Here is an 18,826-nt window from a genome sequence, read left to right as displayed (position 1 = left end):
ATCCCTCCTTTCCCTTTTTTGTTTTTGTGTCATCCAAAATGAAGTCATGTTGTATTTTTTCTTTTTACTTTTAAGGATCTTTTTATAGGAATCTGATATGCATGCGTGGTTCTTTATTATTTTTTTGTCGTGGCCTAAAGTGAAAGTTTGTTATTTCCCACTTCGTTTTCTTTAAGTCTGAATCCTGAAGTGTACGTATGGATCTCTCTCTCTCTCTCTCTCTCTTTGGTGGTGGTGGTGGTCGTTTTAATTCGAGGTCTTTTCGTGTATTTAAAATGCAGGGCGACACCAACACAGAGCCCGTTCCTTAGTGATTGCATTCTTCGTCATCCTTATCTCGGCAATGGGAGGCTTTCTCAGTGGGTGGTGGCTTTCCATTTGTCTCCTGCATGTTACTTTGTTCTGCCCTGATTGAATTTTGTAGCTACTCCTGTTTGTGGGTAATTGACTCTCTCTCTCTCTCTCTCTCTCTCTCTCTCTCTCTCTCTCTCTCTCTCTCTCTCTCTCTCTCTTCGCTTCCCTCTCACTACCCTTCACCCTTCACCTCCCACCCCCATCACTTCACCCACACTTTCCCTTACCCCTCTTCCCTTCCCATGCACCCTCATTCCTTCACCTTTCCCTCTCCTTTCCCTCTCATCTCTTCTCCTCCTGCCACCCCCTCTCCCACTCCTTCCTTCACCTATGACCTTTTACTTTTAATATTCCTCTTACTTCTCCATCCCTCTTTTTCTTCTCATTTTTTTCTGATTTGTCTTCTGATTCTCTTAGCTAATAGTTTCTCTCTCTCTCTCTCTCTCTCTCTCTCTCTCTCTCTCTCTCTCTCTCTCTCTCACCCTTCACCCTTTCCCCTCACCTCTCACCTCCCTCTCACCTTTCACCCCCTCCCCCTCCCCCTCTCACCAGCTGTGTGGGATCCTACGTAAGTTATTCTAGTCAGGCCGGCTGATAAGTCTGGCACCGGGGTCTGTGTGTCTGTTTGCGTGTGTGTGTGTGTGTGTGTGTGTGTGTGTGTGTGTGTGTGTGTGTGTGTGTGCAAAAAAAAAACTGAATATGTGTGTGTTTGTATGCCTGTGTGTATGCAAATGTTTGTGTGCGTATGTGGGTGACTGGTTACATGAATCTGAGTGTGTGCATTTTTATTTGTCTTATTATGTACTCCTGCGGTATGGATGTGTGTGTGTGTGTGTGTGTGTGTGTGTGTGTGTGTGTGTGTGTGTGTGTGTGTGTGTGTGTGTGTGTGTGTGTGTGTGTGTGTGTGTGTGTGTGTGTGTGTGTGTGTAACTTCTCATGTGCTTGTTTCGGGGTTTGAGTGTGCCTTGTGTATATTATTTTTTTTTTATGTACTGTATACTGAGGTCAGCTGTATGTATGTATGTGAAAGTTATTATTATTATTATTATTATTATTATTATTATTATTATTATTATTATTATTATTATCATCATCATCATCATCGTCGTCATCATAATCATAATCATATTTCCTACAAATAAGCCGAATAGGTTTCTGTTTATATAAGAATGAGTTATTATGGCATCTTGTTGTGCCTCATATATCAACTTCAGAGTGTGTACGTATGTATGTAGGCCTGTGTATGAACTGTGTGCGCCTCCGTGCTTACATGAGTGTACACATATGTCTAATAATAGTGTGTAGTACGTCATGAGTGTTATTTAATGAGACAGTGAATATGATGAATGTTTCCCTACTTTTAGGTGTATAAAAATGAAAAACAAATTAATTATGCAAAAATATAATTATGTGTTGCAAGTGTGTCAGCCGTCTCATTGTCGGAACTACTCTAGCATTCTGTTCCTACTGACGTCAGACGATTTTATTCAGCTGAAGAAAATTTTGTCGTTCAGTGGATAAAGTGTTTTCTTAGTTAACTTTTTCGCTGTTTTTGAGGTACCAATATACCTTTTTTTCAGGCTAAAAGCAGACGATATTTTTTTTCCGATGGGAGGAGTTCAGTCTTATAATAACAAGATGAATTTAACCTCAAGTTCTCTGTCTGTCTGTCTGGAACTCTAAGGATAAGAGTCCATAAAAGCGAGAGAGTAAGAGAGTGAGTAGGTGAGAACAAGCCTTGGAAAGAGAGACACGGGGAGAATAAAAGTGAGAGAGAGTGAGTGAGTGACAGGGAGACCTGGGGATAGAGTGAGGTCCCCCACACAGAGAGACGGCCCCCTCCTGTGCACACTTTGCTACATTTCCCAAGGCTATTCAAAACTGGGGTGCTGACTCGGTGCCTCAGCAGTGCCAGGTGACTCCCCCTCTCCTCTCTCTCACCTCACTCCCCCTTCCTCTTCTTCTTCCTCCTTCTTGCCGCCCTCTTTCTTTCTGTTGATCCCGCTTCCTTCATTTTTTCTTTCTTCCCTCTTCCATCTAGCCTTTCTTCCCATTTTCCCTTTTCATAGTCACTGCAGTACTGATAGGTAGAATAGTCGCTGCAATACTAAAAGGATAATCACTGCAATACTGAAAGGATAATCACTGAAATATTATCTTGCTACCTTACTTTGCAATATTAAATCATCAACTCCTTAGCGTCTTTTCCTTAGGGTACACACGCAAGGGGATGAAAATTCACTCCTTGTTTGTTTATCTTTGGCAAGTTTTTTTTTATTTTTGGTTATTATTGGTCCAGGCAGAGGTGTGAAAGGCATATGTGAGAAAGAGAGAGAGAGAGAGAGAGAGAGAGAGAGAGAGAGAGAGAGAGGTGAGTGTAAATATATGAGGGACATGAAATATCACGTGACAGACTGAAAAAAAAAAAATGAACCCACACATACATAAAATCAGATATAACCAGTGACAACGTAAGCAACAAGAGAGTGAAAAAAGCAAGAATTAAAGAAAGGGAAGTATAAATGTGTTCAAATCCTGCAACAGCTTATAAAGAGGGTGTGGCAGTGTGTAAGAAACGTGTAAGTGTGTGTTAGGGATTTGCAACATTGTGTAAATGGTGTGTCAGAGGCTTTCAAAAGTGTGTAAGAAGCGTGTAAGAGGACTGGAACAGTGTGTAAGAGGTGTGCAACAATGCCTAAAGGGAGTGAAACAGTATGTAAGGTGCGTGCAGCAGATGGCGTGACTACAGATCGCAAAATTATAGAGGTAGGTGAAGTGCATGTGAGGGGTGAGAGAACCGCCTGTTGCACTGTCCTCACCTCCACCTAAACGCCACATTCTAACACTCTCAGGCTCCTTTGACTCACTCACGGCTGAATAAAATCGTCTGAGGTAAGGTGGAATAAGTGGATAGGCCAAGTGGAAAAGTGAATAAGGTGGAAAACGCAACGATGAGATAGTTAATTTCTTACTGACATTTTATTTATTTTCTTCAGTCAGTTTCCTTCTTTCTCTTTTACAGAAGGCTTGTATGGTAAATGGTTGCTTCCTCTTTTTTATATCTGCATACTGCTCAAGTTCGTAGTAGTTACCTACATTTCTGTTGCCGATTAAATGATGAGTGAATGGTTCCCAGTTCATGATTGTGTGTGTGTGTGTGTGTGTGTGTGTGTGTGTGTGTGTGTGTGTGTGTGTGTGTGTGTGTGTGTGTGTGTGTGTGTGTGTGTGTCTTTATTTCCTGTGCGTAGGGTATAAACGTATGTATGTGTGTATGTACTGTATATATTTATGTACGATATGTATGTAACGATGGGTGGATGTTCGCATGTATGAATGTATATATATGTATTTATGTATGGTATGTATGTAATTACCTATGTATGTATATATGTAGCAGCCGACATGCAATATCCTGACATGGGCCAGCTCTCTACCACAATACCTAGGTTCATGTCAGACTTTACAGATCTTGAAGGGCAAATGAACCGTAGAGCAGAGGAACACCATAGTCTGCCGCAGGGGAAGTAACCCGCCCCCTCCCAACGCATCACCCACCAGTTTAATGTAGGTTTTTATAGCATATATGACGAGTGTATGAGGATTTTTTATTTATTTTTAGTGTGTTTGTGAGTGATATGAGTCTGTATATCATCGAGGAGATCTAAATTGTCTGCAGCCATGTGAAAAATAAATAGATTAATGAAAGGACATACGGTATTACTGGAAGCCGTTAAATGTCCACTTTCGGGTGGGATCGATCCCTGGTCAAGAAGAGGGAGGCGCACACACACACACACACACACACACACACACACACACACACACACACACACACACACACACACACACACTGCCGGGAGTTTGAGTACGAAGGATAGTTTTAAGGCCGGATAAGTTTTTTTTTTTTTTTTTTTTCCGAACTGTGAGCTCTGTTTGGTTTGTGTATCTTTGCAAAACACACACACACACACACACACACACACACACTCTCTCTCTCTCTCTCTCTCTCTCTCTCTCTCTCTCTCTCTCTCTCTCTCTCTCTCTCTCTCTCTCTCTCTCTCTCTCTCTCTCTCTCTCTCTCTCTCTCTCTCTCTTTCTCTCTCTCTCTCTCTCACGCAAGTTTCAGTATCCAATTTAGGTAATGGGCTCGGACGGTCGGATGATAAACTACTCATTCCAGTGATGACGCATTAATCGGGTTACGTAGCCGTTTGTTCCCGGTTTTCACTTAATGGCTACGAGGGATTCTGTTTTTGTGTGTTTGTTTTGTGTTTGGGAGTGTGGGAGTGAGGTGTGTGGGGAGTGGGAGTGAGGTATGTGGGGTACGGTGTGTGGTTGTGGGTGTGGGAGAGTGAGGAGGTGCGTGTGTGTGTGTGTGTGTGTGTGTGTGTGTGTGTGTGTGTGTGTGTGTGTGTGTGGGTGGGTGTGTGGGTGTGGGTGTGTGACAGGCAGACAGACATAGAGACAGGGCAAGTGTTATGTGTGCAAATGAATTTGCGTGCTTATGTATGTGTGTGTGTGTGTGTGTGTGTGTGTGTGTGTGTGTGTGTGTGTGTGTGTGTCTGAGAGAGAGAGGGGGGGGACAAGTGTTACGTGTTTCAGCGAGTGTGCGTATGTGCATGTTAATGTGGATGTGCGTATGTGCGATATTGTATGTGTAAGTGCATGAAAGAAAAAACGCAAGTGTTATGTATGAATGAATATTCGTGTGTCTGACGGGATGAATGGTCGAGAGAGAGAGAGAGAGAGAGAGAGAGAGAGAGAGAGAGAGAGAGAGAGAGAGAACAACCCCCAGGTGAAGTTAGTGTTCTTTAAGGGATTTTTTTCCGAGGTGGGATCATAAATTTTGCCCTCAGCAGTGGGTCGCGAGTGGACAAGTCTCACACGTCAGAGAGAGAGAGAAAGAGAAAGAGAGAGAGAGAGAGGAGAGGGGGAGAGAGGGGAAAGTAAGAGCGAGACAGGAGAGAGCATGAGAAGGAAAAATCATCAGGTATGTTAGCAATCCACAAGGCCAGAGAGAGAGAGAGAGAGGGAGAAAAGGCAGGAGTGTAAATATAAAAGAAGGAAAACCATGAAGTCAAATACAAGAGCAGGAAGGGAGAGAGGGAGGAGGAGGGGAGGGAGACAGAAGAGGGGAGAGAGGGGAGGGAGACAGAAGAGGGGAGAGAGGTGAGGGAAGAGGGAGAGGGGAGGCCGGGAGAGAGGGGATGGAGATATGGAGGAGTGAGGTAGGGAGAGGGACAGGGAATTGAGAGGGGGGGGAGACAGATAAGGAGGGAAAGAAGAAAAAGAAAGAGGAGTGATGAAGGGAAAGGAGGGGAAAGTTAGAGAGAGAGAGAGAGAGAAGGTATGGTTAAGAGTAAGGAAGTGAGCCAAGAAGTGATGGCAAAGTCACATTCAAAAAATATTAATAATAGTTTTAACACACACACACACACACACACACACACACACACACACACACACACACCTGCCGTAAACTCGGTCCACCTGTGCCTCTACACATGCTGCCTCACCTCCTACGTCACCTCTCGCCCTTCCTCTTCTGCCTAATCCCTCTGCTTTCCCATTCTTTGTAATCTTTCTGTCTTCCTCTTCTGCCTAGCCCCTGTCTTATCCTTCTGCCTTCTTTTCTGCCTAACCCCTGTTTTCTCTTTCATTGTTACAGGGTATGCTCTCTCTCTCTCTCTCTCTCTCTCTCTCTCTCTCTCTCACATCCTTCATTCCTCCCACTCCCCACATCAACAATTCTACGCCTAACTCATCCTCCTCTCCAGCTCTCCCTCCTACCCTTTCCCTCCCCTTCTTACCTCGACCCCCTACCACCCCTGTCCTTCGTTCCCTCTCCTCCCTTTCGTTCCCTCTCCTCCCTTTCGTTCCCCCTTCCCTTCTACTCTCTCATCGCCCTCTCATCCCTGTCCTTCTCTTTTCCTCCTTCAGTCCTTCACTCCCACTCCTCCCTCTCTTTTCCTCTTCCGTCCCACTTGCTATCCCTCCCTCTCTCACCCCCCCCTCCTCCCCCGCCCCCTCATCCCTCACACTGTCACCTTTCCTAATCCCCTTCAGACCTCCTCAAGAATCCCCGTCACTCTGCAGTCGTTACTGTTGATCTAAGATGTCTGCCTCTCGCTTCTCTAACCTCCAGTCCTAACAAAACTATTCTTGGTTGTAAATACCGACCTAGAAAAGCAGTGCGTAGTGTGTGTGTGTGTGTGTTTATTATATAGTGTTGTTTTTTTGTATATATTTGCTTTGGTGTGGCCTGTAGAATTTCTGACTGAAGACTAGCGTACTCTCTCTCTCTCTCTCTCTCTCTTTCTCTCTCTCTCTTTCTCTCTCTCTCACACACACACACACACACACACACACACACACACAGCATATTATATAATATACTATATATATATATATATATATATATATATATATATATATATATATATATATATATATATATATATATATATATGTCTGTCTGTCTGTCTGTCTGTCTTTCTTTCTGTCTATATAAAGTGTGTGTGTGTGTGTCCTGAGACCAAATCCTGTTATCTGATCGTCCTATCACAGTCTAAATATCTTCACATTGTCCTGATACCAAATCCTGTTATCTGATCGTCCTATCACAGTCTAAATATCTTCACATCACCTTATCCTCTCTGCACTTCAGTCTGCATTGTAGCCCTTCTCAACTGTAGTTTTCCTCCTCACATGCTCTCTCACTTTACTCCTCCCATTCACTTCACTATTGTAGACCATCATGTGAATCTCCCATTAACGCCTCATGGTTCTCTTAATATTATGCTTTTATATTTTTTCATCGTATTCTCCTACCAACATGACTACCTGATATTGATTCCACAAGTGTACAAGTTGCCATGAAATGCATCAGACTTATTTTAACATGCATTTGTATTCTGCTCACAAACGATATTTTTCAAGCATGACGCCTTAGTATTTGCTTAGATATTTGCTCTGTATTCTGCCTGTGTTTTCTGCAACTGATAACATACTCATCTAATTAGTCTAGATGGAAATGGTCATCAGATAACGAGGGTACAGCGTAACTGATGCATATTTATGTGTGCTTTTAGTGTCATATGGACTTAAGTGTTTTGAAAACGAAGTAATATTGTTCCCTTTTTTGGTGCTAGGTATTCAGCCTGAACTTTCATATTAATTACATCGTCTGCCTCTGCATTAATCTAAAAATCGTGGGTGGATCCTGGTTGGGCTTGGCACGGCTCGTTTCCAGGAGGAGGAAGTGAAGAAGGAGCAACCGAACAGAAAACTGTTTTAGGGCAAAGTGTGTTATTGTGATAGAGAATGTTTCAGGGTTGACTGTGGTTTTATATGCATTTGCTGTGTGTCTGTAGGTTTCGGGGAGAGTTTTGCTGTGAGGTGGAGCTGCACAGTTTATCTTAGGCGTAATAGTGCTCGTCTGTTAATATACGTACGGTTCTCGTGTTTTAAACCATGGACTGGTACTATTTCCCTTGTTCGTATTAGTATTCAGCCTACAGTCTCCTACGAATAATACTGTGTGCTGTTAGGGTGGAAGTGGCCATCAGATACATGAGTTGCAGAGTAATATATGAACAATTTGCGTCTACTTATTGTCACATATACCCCTCGTTAAATTTATCACGGAATCATACTGTTCTCTTTGCTAACACTAATTTTTGGCTTAAACTCAGCTATCGATAACACAATATTCCAATTAGATTTACGTGGAAGCGACTGTGAGATAAAACACAAGGAGGGTATCGACAAAAATCGCTTACTTCTGTTTACATACTGTAGGTGTACTAAGTGTAAATTAAGTTTATCTCATTCGGAAATTCACGCTTGATCACACGATAATCTAATCAGCCTAGGGTGGAAATGGCTATGAAATGAAGAAGGTGTAGACGAACTTATGCATAATTGCTTGTTTTCCTTTCATGCGTACTGTTTCCTCTGTTGGTATTAGTATGCAACAAAGACGCTTCCCTGAATAACACCATCTGCCGTTAGTGTGGAAGTGGCCATTAGATAAAAGGGTTGTAGGGGAACACATGTCTCATTGTGTGCGTTGCCTTTGTTGCATATACAACACTTTGTTGCATATACAGTACTTTATTTTTTTTCGCGGTCATATGTACAGTACTCTTTTTTAGCGGTGTTATATATAGAACTTTTTTTTTTTTTTTTGGCTGTCATACAGTACCCTTTTTTTTTTCTTTTTTTTTTTTTGCGGTCGTTTTTACAGTACTCTTGTTATTCGCGGGAATATAGTTTCCTTCGTTGCCATTGACTCACTCATGGTTGCTATAATTCTAGACTATTTGAGAGTGAGTTGCCATTAGCCTCACGTGCAGTGGGTATCTGATAAAAACTAGTGACTTCAGTCGTGTATTTGTATTAACGTTAGGTATGCTGACGTCTTATGACCCCATCACTACGACGTATCTCTCGTGGTGACTAAAGCTAGTGAAATTTATTCACCACCTAGAGGGGCACTCAGTGGGGAGCATCTCTCCGACAGGGGCAACGAAATTTCCAAACCACTGTTCATAATGGGTTAGGTTTTCTCATTACTGATTAGGGTTTCGCAAAAAAATGTTTTCCGGATCCAGAATCTGTAATATGATCCTGATCGATCCCCCAGAATATCGATTACTCCCTGGGACATGGGCTATCTACCCATCAATTTTAGTCCAAAGCTCTCTCTTAGTTTTTGAGTAATCCTGCTAACAGACAAACAAACAAACAAACAGGGATGAAAACATACCTCCTTGTCGGATAGAATGAATCGGACTGTAACTCATACACAGAAGCGACGTCAAATAAGAGTCATTTGGATGTAATTTTGCTTTGCTGAGTATTATATATATATATATATATATATATATATATATATATATATGGTAACAGTAGCCCCATAATTATCATGCTTGATATTATGTCTCTAATCTCTGCCTGATAACGCAATCTGCCAATTATTCGTGCGTAAAAAGGTGCATCAGATAAGAGAAGATAATCTGGGGCTAATTTGTACCCGGCATATTTTAGCCATGTAATATTTTTTTGCGTATGTTATTTTGTCATAATTATTTGTAACGTCTTCACTACGAGGGGTCTTCCCAAACAGAAAAAATACATCTGATGGTTTCAAGGTTATTATTATTATTATTATTATTATTATTATTATTATTATTATTATATGGTAATCAGCCAAGCGTGAAAGTAAACAAGTAATTATTTTTTTTTCTGAGAGTTGTTTTTATCATTTAGTCATAGTTATTTGCATGGTAATTAGCCTGTTGTGGAATAAAAGAAGATAATATTAAGTTATGTCTTTAGATATACGGTACAATTTCTTAACCATGAAGGTATAATTGTTTGTACTATGTTATACCTTTAAACTCTAACTGATAACACAAGCAGGAAATATGTATTGTGTGGAAATGTTGTGAGAGAGAAAAGATTAATCTGTGTGTGTGTGTGTGTGTGTGTGTGTGTGTGTATTATACGTGTCTTTGTATTCATGTGTCTGTGTTTGGTGTGCAGGTGTGTGTCCATGTGTGTACGTATGTATACGCGCGCGCGTGCGTGCGTGTGTGTGTGTGTGTGTGTGTGTGTGTGTGTGTGTGTGTGTGTGTGTGTGTGTGTGTGTGTGTAGGAACAAAGGCCCAGGTGTACATAGTCAGCAGGAAGCCATGTTATTACCTGCACGGGGCCGCATACATACTCGCACTTCCTCTCCCGCCACACACACACACACACGTACATTAACATACACACACACATGCATGCATAACTGGACACACACACACACACACACACACACACACGGGCAGAAAGCAAGGTTGTTATTTTTACACGAATTTTATTGTTATCAACGGGAACGCCATCGATCAAACATACGTAAACAAATAACATTGAGTATCTAAAATATCAATACGTTCATAAGGTTAACCACTTCATGTATTTGGAGATATATTGATTGTCTGAATGACCTGAAGCAAAATGGAGTGAGAAGAGGAAAAAAGAGAACAGATGGGAACAAGAGGAAAGGAGAGGAAAGGTGATGAGAAAGAGAGGAGAGGAGTGGCGAGAACAGACCAAGATTAGAGGAAAGAAGAGAAGAGAGGAGAGAAAAAAGAGAGAAGAGGAGGGGAAAGGCAAGGCAAGAAGTCCCCCCCCCCTCCCCGGCACTTACCCTACAGAGCCTTAATGGTCGGGGGGCGATAAGGGGTCTTTTTGTCCTTCTTAGGGGGCAGGGGGAGCGCAGGGGGGCAAAGGTGGGGTTCAGGAGGAGGCTGAGGAGGGGCTGGGGTAAGGAGTTGGCTGTGTATGGGGAGGAGGAAGGAGGTGGGATGAAGGAAGAAGAGGCAGGAAAAAGAAGGCATGGAAAGGTAGGATGTGAGGAAGAAGGGAAGAAGAGCGAGACAGTGGGGTAAAGAAAGGAAGACGCAGAGAGAAGAGTAAAGTAGTGCAGAGAACGGGGTAAGGGGTAGGTGGAGGATGAGAGGGAATTGGAGGTGTGTGTTAGAACGTGAGGAGAAGACATGGAGACGCGGTGGTAGGAGGAGGGGTAGAGGAGGGGTGAAGGAAAGGAAATGTGAAAGAGAATGAAGGTTCACATATGACATCCATCATACATCTATACCCCATCAATAACTTTCTTTTCACCTACTTTTTCATCCTTTTCTAAATAATCCTAACTCAACCAGGCATTACTTTCCTTCTCAGACCAAATTTGACCTGGCTTAACCTTAACCTAACCTAACCTGACCTAACCTAACCTAACCTAACCTAACCTAACTTGCACCATACCCCTATACTTTACAACTGTCTTCCTTTTCACCTAATTTACCGCTTTTCTCTAACCTGACCTAACCAACTTAACCTAATCTAACCTACTCCTTACTACTTTTAGCATTCATTCTCTATCCTCTTCTCTCTCTATAAAGCCCATGATAAAATTAGGGGACGGGGGCAAGAGGAGTGATAGGAAGAGAGAGGTAAAAGGTAGGATATAGGGAAAGGTGGTGTTGTTGGAAGTTGGGGGAGCTGTGAAAGGGGAAGGGTGATCGACTGTTTGGGCTTATGAGAGAGAGAGAGAGAGAGAGAGAGAGAGAGAGAGAGCGCTAGATGTTCTCCAAGCACTGCAGGTCATATATCATTAATTAAGCAAGGAGCTGTTTATTACCTGCCCCCTTAAAGTCATTACAGACGGCTAATTGAGGGGGTAATCAGAGGGCCTTTCAATGTCCCTGTAGCTAAGGGTCATTTGCTGCTGACCCCATACTGATTTCGCGGACAGCACTCTCTTGGCACTAGGAGGCTCCTAAGTACGTACTCCTTCGTGGCATATTTATGTATCTGTTTATCTGTCTGTCTATCTATTTGTCTATCCTTTTTATTATTGCATAGTACAGTCCCCTCCCACCTTCCAGTTCCGCATTTCAAGACATCGGTTTTCGAGTAGTATAGGAGCAGTGTGTATGTGTGTGTGTGTGTGTGTGTGTGTGTGTGTGTGTGTGTGTGTGTGTGTGTGTGTGTGTGTGTGTGTGTGTGTGTTTTTTTTTTTTTGCGAGTATGTTCCATTGATTGAGCCTTATTGTAGGATGTGTACTATGAATTCTAGGTAATTAAGATTGTCTCTAGATATAAAGTTGATAGGTAATTGACTGTAAGACCATTTATGAATCTAAGTCCATAATCACACCAATGGGATCTGTGGATTTTGATTCCTTCACTATGACGACTTAATTCTTCGTTTATTCCTTCCAATTAAAGACGATTTTATTCAGCTTTGGAGAGACTTTTCAATCAGAAGGGTTTAGATATCACGTTCATTTACACTTTCACTATGAGAGGCTTTTCTTGAGGTGTATGAAATCGTCTTTTGGTGTCAAGAATTCATTAGAACAAGACGTCATGGAACTGAAAGGGTTGATGATGTGGGGGGTCATTCTGTTGTGGGTAATTATGATTAATGAACAGGTATACTTAATCATGTCATTATATGAATTAAAGCATTACTCATAACAAGGGTGCTAATGATACAGACGGGTAAAAAAGTTTAATTTTTTGCCTATCCTACTTCTCGCTCACCTCTGCTGGCTAATATTCCTAAGCTGAGAGTGGCTTGGTGTGGATCTCTACCCAGAGGTGTCTCCCTTTGATATGATACGTTTGTGGGAAAAGTGACGGACATGCCATGAGTGTGAAGTTGACGTGGTGGAATTTTAGAGGAACTTTTATCCCTCACTGTGCATGCAGAGACTCATATACTACAGTGAACAAGTACTATAAATTAAGCACTGGTGAAGAAAAGGCTAACACGAGGACTTGATAAATCTGACAACCCTACTGTGATAACTAGATGTAACCCGTCTGACCAGGGGACGCCACCTCCAGACCAGTTTAGTCAGCTGGGGAGAGATTTTTCGAAGTGGAGGGGTTAGATCCACTTTTAACCTCTCCAGCATGGCAGGTCTTGACGAGATGAGTGAAATCGTCTGGGTACTGCAAGCATAAATCAATATACGACGGCATTATAAAAATTGTAGTGAAGCAGTTAATTCCTTCAGCCCGTGGGTGTCATTTTCATCTCATTTTTGCTGCTGCCAGATTATTTTACTGAGCCTAGGAAAGCCTGTGTAAAAATCGCTTGTAGAGAGGATGAACAAAAAAACAAACAAACAAAAAAAGGGCATCGTTGTATTGAAAGAATTAATGGACATTCCCCTCTGTGTCCAGTAAAAAACATTCACCATAAGAAAAAGTATATATGGTACGCTACATTTTATCCAGTTTTAAAACATTCATCAATTGCAGATCAGTGTCAATGTAAGTTTCGCCAATTTGCTTATTAATAATGCTGACTCTGCTGTGTCGGTACTTCATTTCTCTTACACAACCAAATTTCATCATAAAGTTGACACTCCAAGCCCAGTATCCTCCTCCTCTTCCCCCTCCTCCTTCTTCTCCTCCTCCTCCTCCTCCTCCTCCAAGTGCAACAGGATTTTAGGGAGATTAATCGAGTCTGCCCGCCCGTCCAGATCCCTGACCCCCCCACCCCCGCTGGTCTCCCAGCCTAACCACACACACACACACACACACACACCCACACACACCACGGAGCCGTATTCCCCTACATGTTTCTTCGCCCTTTGCCCATGTCCACCTAGCAGTAAAATTAGGGACCTAGATATCACAATGTCTACTGATGGTCGTATTCAAGGGAAAAATTTGGACTTAGAAGAAAATTAATTGGCTGCCTTGTTGACCTGCGTGCTGTCGATAGGTGATTATATTAATTCTTCTTCACTGACGTAGGAAACATTGTCCCGGACATGTTACTAAATCCTCTAAACCAACAAGAGGGTTCAGAATAAAAAGCCTACTAAGAGGCGTTGCGAAGCGTAAGTTGGCGAGAATGTGCAAAATGAATCGCTGGGGAAAAGATGTTACATGATATAATAAACCAGCGAGTTTTTTTTTTTTTTTTTTTTTTTTTTTTTTTACAGATGAACATAGGAAGGGAAAAAAAAAAAAGCAGGATAACTTCTCGAAAAAAAGGGGGTGGTCCGCAATTTTCTGATCCAACGAGACTGCAAAATAAATCGTCAGGGAAAAGGTGTCACGATATCTTCAAACGTAAGGAGAGCACGACCATAACCGATTCAGCCTTGGTGGGTCTCTCTCTGTGGGTGTCTGTTGGTTTAGGGAGGAACCATAAAAATTTCATTAATCAATCCGTCTCCGTGTTGTACCATCATTTTTCTTCCTCATCTGCCCCCCTAGCTTCTCTTTCCCCTCCCTTCTCTTTCCCCTCCCTTCTCCCTTATTTCCCCCGCTTTTCCCCTCTCCCGTCTCCCTTTTCCCTCCTCCCTCTTGCCTGTACTTTCCTCTTTCTCTTTACATTCCCTTTCCCTTCTCCCTTTCTCCTCCTCTCCCTCTTACCAGCTTTTCTTCCACCCTTTTTCCATTTTCCCTTCTCCCTCTTACCACCTTTCCCTCCTCCCTTCTCCCTTTCCCCTTTCTCTCACACATCACCTCCCCCTCATCACTCCATTTCCCTTCCCTCTATGCTTTTCCTCTTATTCAAAATTTTTCCGTTTAATATTTTCACATCCCGTCTCCTAAAGGCTAAAAACAGTACTTTTAACTCTTCTATCCCGGCTATCACCTGAAAATTTATCCAGTGAAGAATTAGCTTTCCGTCTTCATCTATTAAGGGATTGGCTGAATTTTTTGGAGCACCCGGTTACAGTTCACACCAGGACTAAAGTTTGTCTGTCTCTCTATTGTCCTTCAAAATGTCTGTCTCTCTACCTAGCGTCAAATTATCTTTCTACCTGCTTTTAGAATTTGTATCCGATCTCTACCTGTCTTTAAATTTTCTGCCTTTGTTTCTACCTGCCTTCAAATTCTCTCTACCTACCTATAAAATCTCTTCATGTCCCTACCTACCTTCAAGATTTCTTCCTCTCTTTCTCCACCTACCCTCCATATAATATTCTCATCTCTCTCTCTCTCTCTCTCTCTCTCTCTCTCTCTCTCTCTCTCTCTCTCTCCCTGCCTTCCAAATCATCTGGTATGAAACCTGAACAAACAGATTAGAAGGTCCATAGCACTGTAAGGATTTAAAGGCTTCCCCACCCTCCATCAGACGGAAGTAAAATATGACCCCGAAAATGAACAACAAAGTCTGTAAACACACGAGGGGTTGCTCCAGTATAGTCCCAGAATCATTTTTTATTTTCCATCATTCTTCAGATTTTCAGTTCACTTGTCAGCATAATAGTTATCTCTGCGTGTGAGGCGAGAGGGGCGCATCCAGCACGTATATCTGGGGGTGATTTTGGGTCTTACTGTCCATGTGGAATAAGGGCGAGAATGGAGTCTCTGGGGTGGATGTGGATGTGGCCGATCAGGCGGTGCTATCGTGGAATTCGGTGGGTTATTTTTACGGTGCTCTGAATAAGGGGATGAGGGGAAGAGGGAGGGGAGGAGATGGGAGTAGAGAGGAGGAGGAGGAGAGGAAAGAGAAGGGGCAATGTGGGAGAATCAAACATGGGAGTAGGGGAATAAGGAAGGGCTAGACAGAATTAGGGGAGGAGGGATGGGAAAGGGAAAAAGGAAGGGCCGGATAGAAGACGAGCAGAGGGATGGGAAGGGAAAAAGGACCGGATGAGTGAATGAGGGGAATAGAAAGGAGGGAAAGGGGAAGGAAGGGTTAGACAAAACAGGGGAAGAGGGGGAAGAAGGTGATAGGTGAAACAAGGGATTGGGGGGAAAGAGGAAAAAAGGGGGGGGGGTGTAGGCAGAAGAAGGGAGAAAGAGAGAGAGATGGATGAGGAGGGGCAAGGTTGTAGAGGAAGAAGCTGAAGGAGAGAAGGGAAGGGGAGGGAGAAAGAGAGGGGATAGCAGAGGAAAGGGTGAGGGGAGGGCTGACGAGGGAAAAGGAGGAGGGGTAAAAAAGAAACTAAATAGATGGAAAACAATTACAAGTAACCCACAATGTACGACACGCTAAGCTCGAGGGAAAAAAACAGCATCATACCCTCCACCGTTCGAACCCGTAAGTGGTGAGTAGAGGCTCATATAATCACATATAATTCCATCCTTAACCCCATTAGTCCGGTATTGCTTTTAATCTATTTTATTCCTGCTAAATTCAGACGATTTTCTTTCAGAGTCGGAGAGATGTCTGGTTTTCATTGGGTTAAGGAAGACTATCAAACCACTGTATTTAGCTGGTCCTGAAAGTCCCTCCTAAGATGTATACAATTGCTTAGAAGAGCAAGAATATTGGTAATATACGTCGTTGGACTGAAGTGTTTGACCCCTTCAATCTATCTGTGTACAGGATATATATATATATATATATATATATATATATATATATATATATATATATATATATATATATATATATATTTGTACGAGTATATAGATATATATACAAGGACATAAGAGCATTATCACAGTTATATATCACAAGTATCGTTTGGGAGGAAATTAAAAACATTCATCATTTGCATACTATTTTCGGTGTGCTATTATGATATCATTCATCATGTTAGATTATAGTTCTCTCACACACTTCACTTCTTCACACTTCCCGTCCATCCCTCTCATTTCTCTCGCCTCCTGGCATTCATATCTTTATTTATGTGTGTGTGTGTGTGTGTGTGTGTGTGTGTGTGTGTGTGTGTGTGTGTGTGTGTGTGTGTGTGTGTGTGTGTGTGTGTGTGTGTGTGTGTGTGTGTGTGTGTGTGTGTGTGTGTGTGTGTGTGTGTGTGTGTGTGTGTGTGTGTGTGTGTGTGTGTGTGTGTGTGTGTGTGTGTGTGTGTGTGTGTGTGTGTGTGTGTGTGTGTGTGTGTGTGTGTGTGTGTGTGTGTGTGTGTGTGTGTGTGTGTGTGTGTGTGTGTGTGTGTGTGTGTGTGTGTGTGTGTGTGTGTGTGTGTGTGTGTGTGTGTGTGTGTGTGTGTGTGTGTGTGTGTGTGTGTGTGTGTGTGTGTGTGTGTGTGTGTGTGTGTGTGTGTGTGTGTGTGTGTGTGTGTGTGTGTGTGTGTGTGTGTGTGTGTGTGTGTGTGTGTGTGTGTGTGTGTGTGTGTGTGTGTGTGTGTGTGTGTGTGTGTGTGTGTGTTTTATTCCCACGTCTCACGCACATTACTCTCGGTCTGTATAATATAGTGGTAGTTTACATTTCTTGTTGCCAGTCAGTCAATTTATTCAGCTTGAAGGAGACCTGTGGTAGTGAAAATGTTTGTTACAATCAGTGTCATGATGTTGCCTGTAAAGGAAAATAATGAACAATAAAATCAAAGAAACTCCACTGACACCACAAAAATAAAAATAAAGTGGGACTGGGAGCATTTACATACAAAGGGGCATTGAACAGCTTATAACAGTAGGATAAAAAATCATGGCAATAAAGGGAGGAGAAGAAAATACTAAGAAAAAAAAACTCATAAATACGAGGTCACTGGCTCACTTTCATTAAAAAGAAAAAAAAATGGAGTAATTCCTGAGAGAGAAAAAAAAATGAGGTATACAAGACGAACTTTGACTTACCCACAAAAAAAAAAAAAATCATTATATTAAAGGCGAAATAAGAACATAAAACGAGAAATAATAGGCTGTTAAATACGGGGTCACTGGGTCGCTTAGCCCATTAAAACACACACACACACACACACACACACACACACACACACACACACACACACACACACACTGGTCACAAAGGTCTGTGATAAAAAAAAAAAAATAGCCATTAAGAGAAGAAAGGATGAAGAGTTAAAAAAAATCATGGAAGTAATGTTAAAATATAGACATAAAGAGAAAGAGTGAACTGTAGAGGACAATAGTTCAGTAGGTCGGCAGCCTAAAAAGAATAAAAAAAAAACATTAATGGATTAAAAATTGGGCTCTTTAGAGAACGGGAGGCAGAGAGAGAGAGAGAAAAAATAAACTTTGGATCACTTGGTCGCCTCTGAGAAAAAAAAAAAAAAAAACGAAAACAACCGAACGGAACACGAATATGATGATGATAACCATCACTGAAACTCTGAATAAACATAGGACCAAAAAAGATAAAAGATCCTTGGCTTACTGGTTAGATTATAATTAAAACTATAACATAAGCCAAAAATCGAGAAGAAACACAACTAAAACCCTTAAATCCGGTGGTCGATCTTAAGATGTTTATTCTGGCTAACTCCTGACGATTTCTTGTGCAGCTGAGAGAAACTGTACGCAGCAGAATGTTTATATAAAAGTTCAAAACAATGGTGGAAAGACAAAAAAAGAAAGAATGCTTTAAAAGTTGAGAAAATTGGCTATTCAACACGTAATTAATGGGTCACTTACCAAAAAACATCCATAACAATGATGGGATGAAAACGCTAATTCACCTAAAAAAATGGAAGTAAAATCCCCCCTCGGAAGCTCCCTCATGAAGGCGCCCCCTGTGAGCAACCCTTCAGCGCCCCCCAAGACAATGAAACAGCCCTTGTAAAAATGATCCGCGTGTTGCTGCTGCTGCTGTTGTGTCTACTTGTGGCTCCGGACTTGAGCCTCATACAATATGCATGGAGGGGCGTAATTATCTCCCCCCTTCTCCTGCTTCCCTCCTCCTTCCGTCCCCCAGTCCCCCACCAGTTCTACCCCCCACTGTCCTCAGCTCTTCTCCTCACCGCTACTTCACAGGGAGCTCTCTCTCTCTCTCTCTCTCTCTCTCTCTCTCTCTCTCTCATATATATATATATATATATATATATATATATATAATGTATTTATTGGTGCACTCTGCTCCTAACAGATTGATGATCTCTCTACAGCCACCTTATGGTCTTGCTTTTTATACTACAGGTATTCTTTCTTCCGTGACTCAGATTATCATTCTTACCCAAGCAGTTCCGCTCTTGTCTTTCATGGTTCTCCTCACGCTCTTCCAGTTCATCCCTGG

Source organism: Coenobita brevimanus, chromosome 66 (assembly GCF_032717465.1).
Source record: "Coenobita brevimanus isolate Jiangsu-jjx chromosome 66, ASM3271746v2, whole genome shotgun sequence".
Classification (NCBI taxonomy): Eukaryota; Metazoa; Arthropoda; class Malacostraca; order Decapoda; family Coenobitidae; genus Coenobita; species Coenobita brevimanus.
This window is presented reverse-complemented; position numbering follows the sequence as displayed.